At 37.0% G+C, this 12378-nt stretch overlaps 1 protein-coding gene and 1 long non-coding RNA gene across 4 annotated transcripts in view; both read left to right on the top strand.

Moving 5' to 3' along the window:
- LOC134284084 (uncharacterized) overlaps positions 1–12378 on the top strand; it is an 816516-nt gene that overhangs the window by 106562 nt on the left and 697576 nt on the right. The window lies entirely within an intron of this gene.
- LOC109418545 (uncharacterized) overlaps positions 11466–12378 on the top strand; it is a 30025-nt gene continuing 29112 nt past the window's right edge. For 2 of the 3 annotated variants that reach the window (XM_062859138.1, XM_062859140.1), the window contains exon 1: positions 11466–11731. The gene's annotated coding sequence lies outside the window, so the exon portion shown is untranslated. Of the gene's footprint in view, positions 11857–12378 lie in introns of all 3 variants that reach the window. The other variant, XM_062859139.1, reaches the window with a different exon arrangement.

Raw genomic sequence — 12378 nt, forward strand, 5'->3', positions numbered from 1 at the left:
AAAAAAATTAGTTAATATAGGAAATTTGTATTTTCATTCTAAACTTCACGTTTACTTGGGAAACGTGATATTCTCGGCCTTTGCAGTCTTAAAGAGCAGCGAGAAACGATATTCTCTCTACATCCGACGGTTTCGGTAACCTCTAATCCTTGAAAAAGGTAAAATATATTACCGAAACCGTCGGATGTAGAGAGAATATCGTTTCTCGCTGCTCTTTAAGACTGCAAAGGCCGAGAATATCACGTTTCCCAGCTAAAGTTCCCACAGTCGAAAGCAACCATTTCCCCTTCACGTTTACTACGGCAAGCTCTGTGTTTTATCGCATGCAAGCAACCATTTGAATATAAACATATCTTTCCAGAGCAACTGTAATACTTAATACCAAAAATCAGGATACTTATTTGCATTTTCGGTTTGAACTCAACATAAATAGTGACTGTCTTTATCTTTTATAAATAGAAAACTACTAAATGAGCATGAACTTATTTTTGAAGTGCAATTGAGAGTGTGATTCATAAAAACTACCATTTTCTTTTAATAAGAAGTACATAAAATACAAGAAGCTTGTATTTTCGAAAGTATTATTTCGCCTTCCACAGAAATTTGTCCGACAATTTATTAGAAAATTGTTTTGCAATTTGTTGCACAATTCAATTTTCTTTTGGAAATCTCTCGGTAATTTCTTTGACAATGACAAATTTCTTCGGCAACTGCTTTGTATCCTCTTCGATAATTTCTTTGAGAATTTCTTTGGGAATAAGTTTGGAATTTGTTACAAAAAAAAACCTTTCAGCATATCCTTTAATAATTTCATTTGTAAGTTCATGGAGTTTAAGTCGCTTATTGTTAAATGACATTTCAAATCCTTCGGATTTTTGGGCGTTCCTTCACCAATCGTTTTAGAAGTTTCTCAAGAGTTTTTCCTTTAATTATGCCACCAACCCATTTGATATTTTATTCAATTTCTCCAGCAACTCTCCCCGAGCAGAGGAGAATATCAAAATGATAACAACGGAATCACAAAATCTGTTTTTATATCTTGGTTTGTTATTATTAACTTATTGAGGCATTACCAGTCTTGTGCATTATCACCATCATAACACAAAAAAGCCGCAACATCAACATTGCCCTTCTTCCTCCATCAACGCTACAGCCGACCGTCTCTATGTTGCTAACGAACACATCCGAGACGAACGCATTGACACGGTGGCTGCCGCCGTAACGCTCTTTCTCTGCACAGCTCCTGAGCTGCCGAACGCTTGTTTACCGTCGTTTCGACGCAGAGCTATGTCACTCACTGCTGGGTGACTCTCATCTGAAAGGGTGAGGATGAAGGTCAATTTGTTAAGTAGTATTGCATGGCGTAGCAAACCCAAACATAGCACGCCTATGAATAGAATGCAAGGCGTAGAACAAAAACTCGCTTCGGTGTTTCATCGTGTGGTTCGAAAACAAGAGACGATCGCTGCTACTGGATGTGGTTGACTCTGCATTGAACGAGGGTTGGCTTGAGTGGTTTTTGCGTGAATCGATTATGTTTTGATGAACTGCGTTTGTCGTATGAAGTGATGGTTAAAGCGAGTGTCGTTCGACATTGACCATCCTGAAACTGCACAACCCTGGGCATTACCTTTCCATAACATGTTTAGTTGGACAAACTTATTTTGTTATGATCGTGCTATTAATATATTTTCTTTAAACAACATTTCAATAACATGTTTTGTTGTAGAACAAGTTCAGTTACTATTGAATTTTTGTGACTTTTCAAATATTTGATCAGGGGCCGATCATAAACCACGTAGACTTTTTGGGGGAGGGGGGGGGGGGGGATTCTGGCTTAAGTTTACGCTACATACAAATTTCAAAATATTTGTATGGACAAAAGTTTACGAGGGAGGAAGGGGGGGCGGGGGTCTCAGATGGCCAACTTTTAGTCTACGTGCTTTATGAACAGCCCCTCATCAATAATACATCAATAACATGTTTTGCAATCAAAACTTTAGCATTTCGCAAGGAACTGTTGAGAAAATCATGTTTTCTGGTCAGTTACTCTTCCTCTTCTGTCTGACATTACATTCTAACTGTGTCACTAGGGAGCTTCCATTGAGTACGTCACGCTAAAATTGAGGATTTTCGTCCCCCCTCTCCACTTCGTACGGGGTTTTCCTATACTTAACACATTGCTTGTCACATTTTCACAAACCCCTCTTCCCTCTAAGACCTTATAAGATCTTATAACTCATTTTGTTTTAAAATTGTTCTCAATAACTTGTTAATTTCAAAATTTGTTATTGAAATATTTCACAAATTCTCTGTTATTAAGTTGTTATTGAAACCAACAAAACGTGTTATTCAACTGGTCTTCCAGGAACATTTTTTTGTAATGATTTTTGTTATTTTGCCGCTTATGACAGACAAGCTCATAACATGATATGTTATGTTAATAACACAAAAATAACTCTTTCCGTTTCTCAGTTATTTGGTCACAGTAACATATTTTGTTATGCTGTAGATATTCTGTACTGCTCGGGTCGGTATCTCGGTATCAACATCTTTCGGTACAGTCTTTCAATTCCCATTGTATTTTTTCGGGATTTTCTTCGGTACGTTTTTTTTTTAAATTTATTTTATCTTTGTATTTAAATATTCCTTTGATAATATATTTGAGGACTTTCTCGACAATTACTTTGAAAACTTTTTCGGTAATTCTTTTATAATTCACGTCTATAATTCCAGTGAATGTTATCAGACAAATAATTCATCGAGATTTCTTCATTAATAAATTGAGGAATTCCTGCAACAGTTTCTTTCGGGATACTTCGGCAATTCCAGTGAAACTTGCTTTGAAAATGTCATCAGGCAAATCAGGAATCGTCTTTCGTTATTACTTTGGGAAGTTATACAGTATTTCTTTTGAAAATTCCTCTGACAAATTTCTTAGAGATTTCCTTCGGTTTTTTTTTTTTTTTTTTTTTGAAAAAATCTTCGCCAATCAATCATTGAAACCAACTTTTCCGCCACTCACCGCATCAAAACAAAAGCGCCACCGTATATGCACTGTAACATGGTGACAGCAGTCGAGTTACGTCAAATCTACGATGATGCTATCTGTTCATTTCATAGCGGCCGATTTAGTTATTTTAGTGATCCATTCTTTTGAACATTTCTTCACAATTTGGACGAATTCCTTTTCAAATTCGTTCAAAAATTCCTTCGATGATTTTTTTTCAGAATTTCGCTGGCATGGTTTTTGTAAAAGATTTCCTCTGAAACTCCTTTTGCATAATATTGAAAATTCCTTCGTAATTTGCTTCGGCATAATATTTTGGGATAGGATTTGGCCAACTGTTTTCATATATTCATCTTTCATCTAGATGGAAGCTTCCATAATTTATTCTTAAATTCGTTTGGCTATTATTATAGGAATTAATTTGGAAACACCATTGGAAACGCAATTTTTATAGCAAATGATATGGGAATTCTTTCTGAAATTCCTCAGCAAGTTTTGAGGGTATTTCTTCGAATTTTCTTTTATGATTTTCATCGAAAACTCCTTTGCGATTAAGCATTTATTTCAATATTCTTTTGAAAATCGAACTTCCTTTTTGAAGCTCCTTCAGTTTATTACAGAATTTCTGAGTTTCCGAAGGAATTATGTGAGAAAACTGCCAAAAGAATGTTTCACGAAATTCACATGGACGAACCACAAAAGAATATGCCAAAGCAATTGTGAAAATAATCCCTAAAGAAACCGTCCGAGGAATTTCCCAAATTAATGGCCTGAGGAATTACTAGAGGAATGACCAAAAAAGCTACCAATGAAATTTACTAATAATATTTAAAGGGTATTTTCCAAACAAATTACCGGAGGAATTTCCAAAGGAAGTGCTGAACACCGAAGTAGCTCACAAAAGGATTTCCGAGGAAATTCTCGATTAAATAGCCAAAACAATTCTCAAAGAAACTTTCGAATATTTTTTAAGAGAAATACCGACAAAATTTTTAAGTGAATTTTCGAGGCAGTTTACGAGTAATGAAAATAAATAGAAAGAATTCATGAGTAATGACAGAACAAACCACAAAAAAAACTGCCAAGGAAATTTACAAAACAATTGCAAAAAGAAATGACAAAGGTATTTCAGAGGAATCATCGTTGTTTCAAAACATATTATTTCAAGTTTCAAAACGAATTTTCAATAAAATTGCTGATCAAATTTCAATGGAACTACCGCAGATATTCTCAAAAAAAACTATAAAAAGATCGAGGGGATCCCCAAAGAAAGTTCAATATAAATAAAGGAATTTACACAGAACTTAAAAAAAATAACAAAAGAGTTACAAAGGAATTTCCAAAAATATTTCCTTATATATTTTCGCAAAATATCCCTGTTAGGACAATCCAACATCGAGCAACCGTCCGCACGGCGCAGATGAAGGTGACAGCTGGGCAGCGGTATGGTGTGCGTGATAGGTAGGCGAATTGAGGTCGTCGAATTCCGACAGGCAGAAAATGTAAACAGAGAGAGAGTAGTAGATGATTTGTACATTTAGTAGGATTGTGGCCATTGCAAATTTGGTGAAATAGAAAGTTGAATTCTAGTGCAAAGTTTTAGTTTGCAATTTGGTGAAGATTTTGTTTGAGTAAAAGCGGACGATATTGAGAACGAGCTGGAGATCTGGGAAGCTAGATAGGGTATTTCGGATACAGCTGTAAGTAAGATTGCAAATGAGATATTATCCAACATTTATTATTGTCACGAATTGTAGATCATCAATCGAGTCCCGAGCAGTCGAAGAGAACCTGAAAGGGGTAAAAAGGGATTAAAGAAACTATAAAATGTAAGTCGATAAAAGTAGTTATAAGAATGTTTGAAGATTGCTAATATGAATAAATTTAGTTTCAAGCTGCTGTACAATAAACACTGCTGTGAAAAGTGGTTTCTAGGTCGTCCGAACAATCCCAAAGAAATCGAACAACAATTTTCAAAAACATTACTTCAGAAATTCATAAAGCAATTCAGGAATAAACGAATCCCAAATTAATTGACGACAAAAATTACAAATTTGTTACCGAATGAATTGTTAAAGAAGTTAACAATGGTTGCAATAATTGCCCACCCTGTGTCCAAAGAAATGCTTAGTTTGATTTAATTAATAAAATGTTGATATGAATGTTCATCTCCATCATTGATTGTCCACCAAAACACCAATCTTCATAAAATTACTTGTAATACAAGAAATTGGTTCAAAATCACAAAATAACAGCGTTGATTCAATGAAAATTGTGTTGGAACTGTACATATGAATTTGCTGTATTGTGTGTAATTTCATGAATTTTGCAATTTTCAGAGTTCAAACTGCTAACAATTATTCTGGTAAATTATTCACATGATTGATTTCAAGCTAAAAATCAAACGGGCTGTCGCGATAAATATTATAATTGCCTGTATTATACGTGGTTTTTTGAAGATTTTATAGTCTTTGAATAGAGCATCTGCAAGTATTTCAGTGTAACATTTCTGCCCAAAAATACTAAAACTGTGTTACCCCAAAAATTGGGAAAGCATTGGGAGATTTTAATGAGGATTGAGTGATAAATAATGAATTTTAGTTTGTTATATTTTAACAAGGCTCTGCAACGCAGCTTATAGAGCTAGACAATTTATAATAAGCCAGCTGGAAGGAAATCATGTTGAAATTTGGTTTGAGAAAGTGTCTATTGTCTACTAAATTAGTCAACTGTGAGAGGTCCATATGTAACCAAGCAAATTTTAAGCAAATGGCTGACACCAGGGGACTCTACCCAGAGTAGTCACAAAAATCATTCTGGATCTACCGTGAATTGAACCTAAATAGCACCAGATCGATCCAAATTAACTGTACATTTACCAGATTAGCCCAAAATGCCAATCTGGTAATAATTTCCTGTTGCCAGCCTTGATCAATTTGCGTAACTGTTAAGAGATGAACCAGCCTAGGGCTGAAAACCTCTATAATAAAGAAAAATAAAATAAAAAATTGCGTAACACCCATAACGCATTAGTGTTAATTAACCTGTAGTCAGTACTGTGTTGTTTGATTGTTTAAAATTTAAATGATATTTTTGGTCATACACCACACTTCATTTTTCCAAAAGATAATGTTTAATTTATCGTTGTTGTAAACAAAATAATAAGCTAGTATAAATAAGCATCACTTTGGTGCTTAAATAATTTGAAGAATATACAGGGGATAGACAAATGATCGGGACAGGCAAAATTTTCACTTTTCAAAAAATGTGCAACTAGCTGTAACTTTTCGAAAAGTGCATCGAATATTCTCAAAATTTTACTGTAAGTTCACTAACTAGTTGTGTATCAGTGGTCCAAATTTGGGGAAGATCGACCCATTTTCCATGGAGTTATAAAGATTCTTGAAAAAGGTAAAACTATCCGATAGCCAACTTTGAGCTGCGACATCTCCGGATTCAATGAACCGATTGCAATGAAATTTTGACCATTAATGACTTACATTATAATTTCTGAAACTTGAAATTTTAACAAGAGAAAAAGTTATAGCGATTTTATTTTTTCACGATTTTTTAGCAAATTGGTCTATTTTTAATATGTATTCCATTACTTTTTTTTCAATTTATTGGCGGCTATGTTGTTACTTTCCTTCAAAACACATTTATACATAAGTCAATTAGAGGGAAATTAAATGAACTATGATTTGCATCTTGAATTTTGAAATGATGTTGAAGTTTTGGATAATTTGGTGTTTTATTAGAAAAATAATCTAATGGTTATAATTTTCTTCCGTGTTGAGAATTTAAAGTTGCGTCAACGGTTCTTCATAGTTCATTACACAAGTCATAAATGGTCAAAATTTCATTGCATTCGGTGCATTGAATCCGGAGATATAACAGCTCAAAGTCGGCTATCGGATAATTTTACCTTCTCCAAGAATCTTTATAGCCTCGTGGAGAATGGTCCGATCTTTCCCAAATTTGGACCACTGATACACAACTAGTTGATGAACTTACAGTAAAAATTTGAGAATATTTGATGCACTTTTCGAACAGTTACAGCTAGTTGAACATTTTTTGAAACGTGAAAATTTTGCCTGTCCCGATCATTTTGTCTATCCCCTGTAAGTCTGTTGATTGTTCTCACAGTATCCACAGTAATCCCGGGTATAGCTTGAGTTTTGTTCAAATGCGCCATTAACACATAGTTGATTTATCGTGCGAAGTTTGTAATTTTAGGTGATTGTTAACGGAAAAATTCTAGGGGGTGCCAAATTTATTCTAGGGGGTGCCAGGCACCCCTGGAACCCCCCCTAGCTACGCCAATGCCAGAGTGAACTGAGTGCAAAGTACTGAGAAATTAAACCTTAGCTGTTGTTTATTTGTGAGGTTGAACTTTAACCTTAAATATCTCGGAATAAACTTTTTGGCTCTTAGTTCGGTTTAACAGAACCCCGGCCATTTTAAAGAGGGCCTTATTATTAGGGACAACTTTGTAGAAGACCATATTTGTCTAAAAACTCATTTGAAGGCGTTGAATGCGTCTTTCCTCGTAAATCTGGTTCGTGGACCATTGTGCAGTGGTTGTTTCTACTATCGTAAATGCAACATAGTGACATTGCATACCGACACCGTGGGCATTGTCTTACGGATAGCATGCGCTAGAACTAAACGGAATATAATTTTCTCGGTCACCGCATCATGCTGCCCTGGACCACATGCGATGTTCACACGTTCAGTCGGTTTTGACATCCATTTATGTAGAAGAGCTAACAATGCTACCTTTCGTAGACATAACCAACCATCGTCATCGACATTGTGTCTCCTTCGAAGGGCAACAGCCGCCTCGATGCAATCTAATCTATGATGGAAGCCACCTTCATCGTAATTCGATAGAGACCAGACAGACGGTGACCGAGCTCTTCCTTTGCAGAGCAGATTGTCCGACTATGCTGATAATTTCACACGTAGCTCAGACCGAGAATTCACCGAACAGTTTTGCCAAGACCGTTCATAAGAATGCCCGGTAAATTATATGCCCTTACTTACAACATTAGAAGAAGTAGCACGTTAGCGTTAGGCTGCGCGACCAATCGCCGATTATATGGCAGAGCTGCCCAACGCACTGCACATGTGTTCTTTTTGCATCCAGCAGCTATCCCACTTTGTATAGCCCCTGTGGGCTACTCTCTTTATTCTTCGGCAAAATTAATGTTTCATACGTATCTCCAAATCAGTTTGGCTGCACGGTGTGTCTGGTAGAACAAAATTAATTTAAAAAAATCGGTATCGCTAAAACACCCACCAAACGAAAGCTGAAGGTCCCCTCTTTCATTTGAGACTAAAAGAAGAAAGTTCTATCGGCGGATCTAGAACATTTTTTTTTTCAAATATTACTATGTTTGAGACTTGTGTTTTTTTCTTTTTTCAACCTTGAATGTAGCCAGGGCTTGTATGAGGTCGCCCATTAGTAACGTGTCCTTTTAAAAGAGTTAACGGGTCAAATCAAAAATTAATAATTTCCCTTACAAAATATTGCTTAGACATAAAGTGCAAAAAAATATTAAAGGCAGTTGAATAGAATTTCAACAGTATCTGGGCATATGTACAAATAAACTTCGTCTTTTAGACATGCGGAAGTAGTTATTGAGGCTGCAATTTTCTTATTTTTTATTGACAGTGTCTCATGATTTTACAGTTTTACGATCGAAGTAGGCCGTCAACAAAAATAATACATACATCAAAGTAGCTCGGATAACGGGGCACAACATTTGGAAGGTAATCCATTTCGGAAAACTGAAAGTTTTTTGATGATGCAATTTAAATCGTTCAAAAGCATGAATAAAACGATCTAGAACTCCACACCAATTTTATCAATGTGTCTTTTACCCTGTATGCCGTGGCTCGGATAGAATTATCACATGCCGGTATTTGCTCAATTTGTGCACCTTTAAGGTACCTGAGACTTACACATTTTTAGTCAATTTAGATTATTGCAGTTGGGTATAGCTCCTTACTTTTAACCCTAAAAGGGATACCTTCATGGCCTCAGTTTCGTCACCTCGCTGAATGTGTTCCATCAAAGACGAGCTCTGAAAGGCACCTGGGGTCCAATGGACCCCAGGTATCCCTTTTAGGGTTGAAGAAACAACTACGACAACAACCCCCTAAGTGACGAGGAAAAGCAAACCAAAGAGTACGTTTTGTGTTTGAAGAAGTGTTTTTCCGCCACAATTATCATCGAAAGCAGTTAATATTCACTGTTTTAGATTTGTTTAGTAAAATTGTCTAATAGCGGATAATTTGACATAAAAAAATATTAGTAACAGTACATCTTTGTGAACAGGTAGCCTTATTCAACTGACAAAAATAGAATAATTAATGCTACATGTCTAACGGTTGCACGATATACATATATGTAGTAAGAACAATGTGCTAATCTGTCGGTCATCAATAGTTTGATCTTCTTGTTTGCACTAAAGCTGAAGTACATTGAAACTTGTAGAACATCATTCAGACTTCTCATAGAGTTGCTGCGGTTGCAAAATATTTGCGGGCAAAACCCAGAGATCATGCTGATCAGATGAAGCTCTCAAATATTCATGAACTACCATCCAGATGGAAACCGGCGTCAACGAGTGACCAGAACAGTAAACCGATTATGTTCACCGATGATTTGTTTTTGATAACGAAAAGTGCCCATTAAGCCACAGCTGCAAAGGCGTGAGTACCCAGCACAACCATGCTGAGGCTGACGGGTTCGATTCTGCGTCAGTCCAGGACCTTTTCGTGAATGAAATTTCCTCGCCTTAAATGAGCATGCAGTATTTTCGTGCAAGTCACACGCTATATACATGCAAAATAGTAATGGGCAAAAGAAGTTTTTAGTTAAAAACTGTGAAACTGCTTGTAGGAAATAAAATAAGAAAATTTCAAACAAATCGTACAATTTCATTTATTCTTATTACATCTCCTACAGTGCGCATAGAACAAGCTAACAAGCAGGCTTTGTCCCTGTAGGGACGTTACGCCAAGAAGAAAAAGAAGACGAAAGAAAACATGTGTCTTGAGTACCAGACGCGCATTGAAGTTGAGAAGCTGTTTGAGGAGAATTTATGACGAAGTCACACCCCGAAATTTCAAGAGCACAAATCTGAAGAACCAAATGACGGTATGTGCTGTAAAGTTGGTCGATTGGTGACCTGCTGATGCCAGTCAAATACGAGACCCTAAAGGCGTATACGCATCTGTCATAGGATGCAAACACATTATTGGAATCTTGATTGGAATTCGAAGGAACAGCATATAACTCGATTTTATACTCACTGTTCTAGTACTTTCACCACACTGTCCATAAACACAAAACTGCCATCTGCTGGATTTCCCATTCACATGGGACTATTGTGCTTTTTTGGGTAGCATCAGAGATGGAAACAATCTCATCGTGAATCAACTCGCGAGTGTAAAACCAACAAACGGTTTACTCACGGTGCCGAGAGTAAGCCGTGTGTGAGTTTATTCTCACCCGCTTGCTTCACGAGTATGAAGCAAAACAAAAACAAAAACACTCATGAATTTTTATTCGCGAAGAACAAGTGGAGATGCGGGAATTGTGTTTTAGTGCGATTTTAATAGCAAAACAAGTAATTATCCATCAGATAGTAGTGTTTTGTGCTTTACTGTTCCTGAAAAGAAAATCTGTCAGCCGTGTAAATTCATTTTTTCACAAAATTGAAAAATGTTCAGAGCTGCTTCGCGAATCAATCACGAGTGCAACGAGCTTCCATAGCTCGCGAGTGAAGGAAGTGCGAATATATTCTGGCTTCTGTTGTTCACGAGTAGGATAGCTTTGCGTTTGTGTCTGCTCAGCTGCATTCCTCACTGTTTTCCATCACTGGGTAGCATAATAAACATAATATAAAAAATATATCGTCGGGAAGTCATGCTTGCAATGGAAAAACAGTGTTTTGTCATAAATGTGTTCTGGACTAAAATATCATATTTTTTTCAAAAAAAAAAAATGTTCTAGACCCGCCGATAGAACTTTCTCATTTAAGTCTCAAATGAAAGGGGGGACCCTTAGCTTTCGTTTGGTGGGTGTCTTAGCGATACCGATTTTTTTAAATTAATGTTGTCCACCAGACACACCGTGGGCTGACAACGAAATGCGCCATCTTCATTGACCCTGTATATATTATAATCCTGATCTAAAAGATGCTAAGCTTTTTCAATACTCAATTTTTAATATTGTATCACATAGATCTGTTGAACAAATAAGCACAGTAGAAGTATTTCTATTTCCATGCTTCCAAAATCCCAAGAACTCATCGCAGACCTCACACCGAAGGACGACCAAGCCGGCGCTGGCGCTGATTGGCAATCACTGCGCTTAACTATCCGTACGGTTCGAGCAAGTTGGCGTGCGCCGTGCTGTATGCTTGGGTGTTGTGTTCTACCACTAGGTACATATGTGAATTTCCCTCCCCCATTCAAGACCATTCATTTGTGCGCGGGAGGTATGCTGCGCTGCGAGTGTGCATTGTCGATTCGCCGCCACCGTGCGCCGTCCGGCGTCGTCGTTTTCGACGAGATGTGTTTGGCGCGGAAACTTGGCGCATAAACGCGTGAGCTTTTGTTAGTATCATTTTAACCGTCGCTTGTTTTGGACACCTCACAACCGGGTTGTGGCTTTTGGCTTCTTTACGTGGTGGCCAGCACCGAATGGTATCTCCGAGGAATAACAGTGCACTAAAAACGTTTATTACTACCGGTTCTGAGTTCAGTTTGGGACGTTTTCGTAACCCAGTTGGGGCAGGTTACGTAGCGATAATTAGCGAGTGTGCTGAGAAGTGAGAATCAAGGACTGTAATCTATGAAAGACATCAAAAGGACTATTAGTAACAATCAGTGGAAGTGATTGAGTTTAGATATTCATCGATTAAGTTTATATCATCCCATTAAAAAAAAACAACAGTTCCAGCCAACCATATGCCAGCCGTTTCATAATAGCCAGTTAAATTGTGACACATATCTCGCCGAATAGCCGCAATCCATGGTCCGATCCGGAGAAATTCATATTAACGCATGGAATATTAAAAACATTACCTCAAGCCAAATTCGCCGGTCTGCCGTTCGAAAAAACGTGTCCTACGTGCTTTCTCACTCTCACTATCGTCGAACGGTGCACGTTGTATCGTTCCCATGGGTTTGAATCACTATCCAATGGATGTGAATTGAATAATAATTGGAGTAAATTCGGTAATTCGACTGAACTGTTTTGCGAAATGAACAATTAATATAAAAGTGTGACATTTTATAAGCGACTAACTCGAATTCGTTTCTGATAGAGATTGTACAATATGACTCATGCA

Source organism: Aedes albopictus, chromosome 3, assembly GCF_035046485.1.
Source record: "Aedes albopictus strain Foshan chromosome 3, AalbF5, whole genome shotgun sequence".
NCBI classification, from domain to species: Eukaryota; Metazoa; Arthropoda; class Insecta; order Diptera; family Culicidae; genus Aedes; species Aedes albopictus.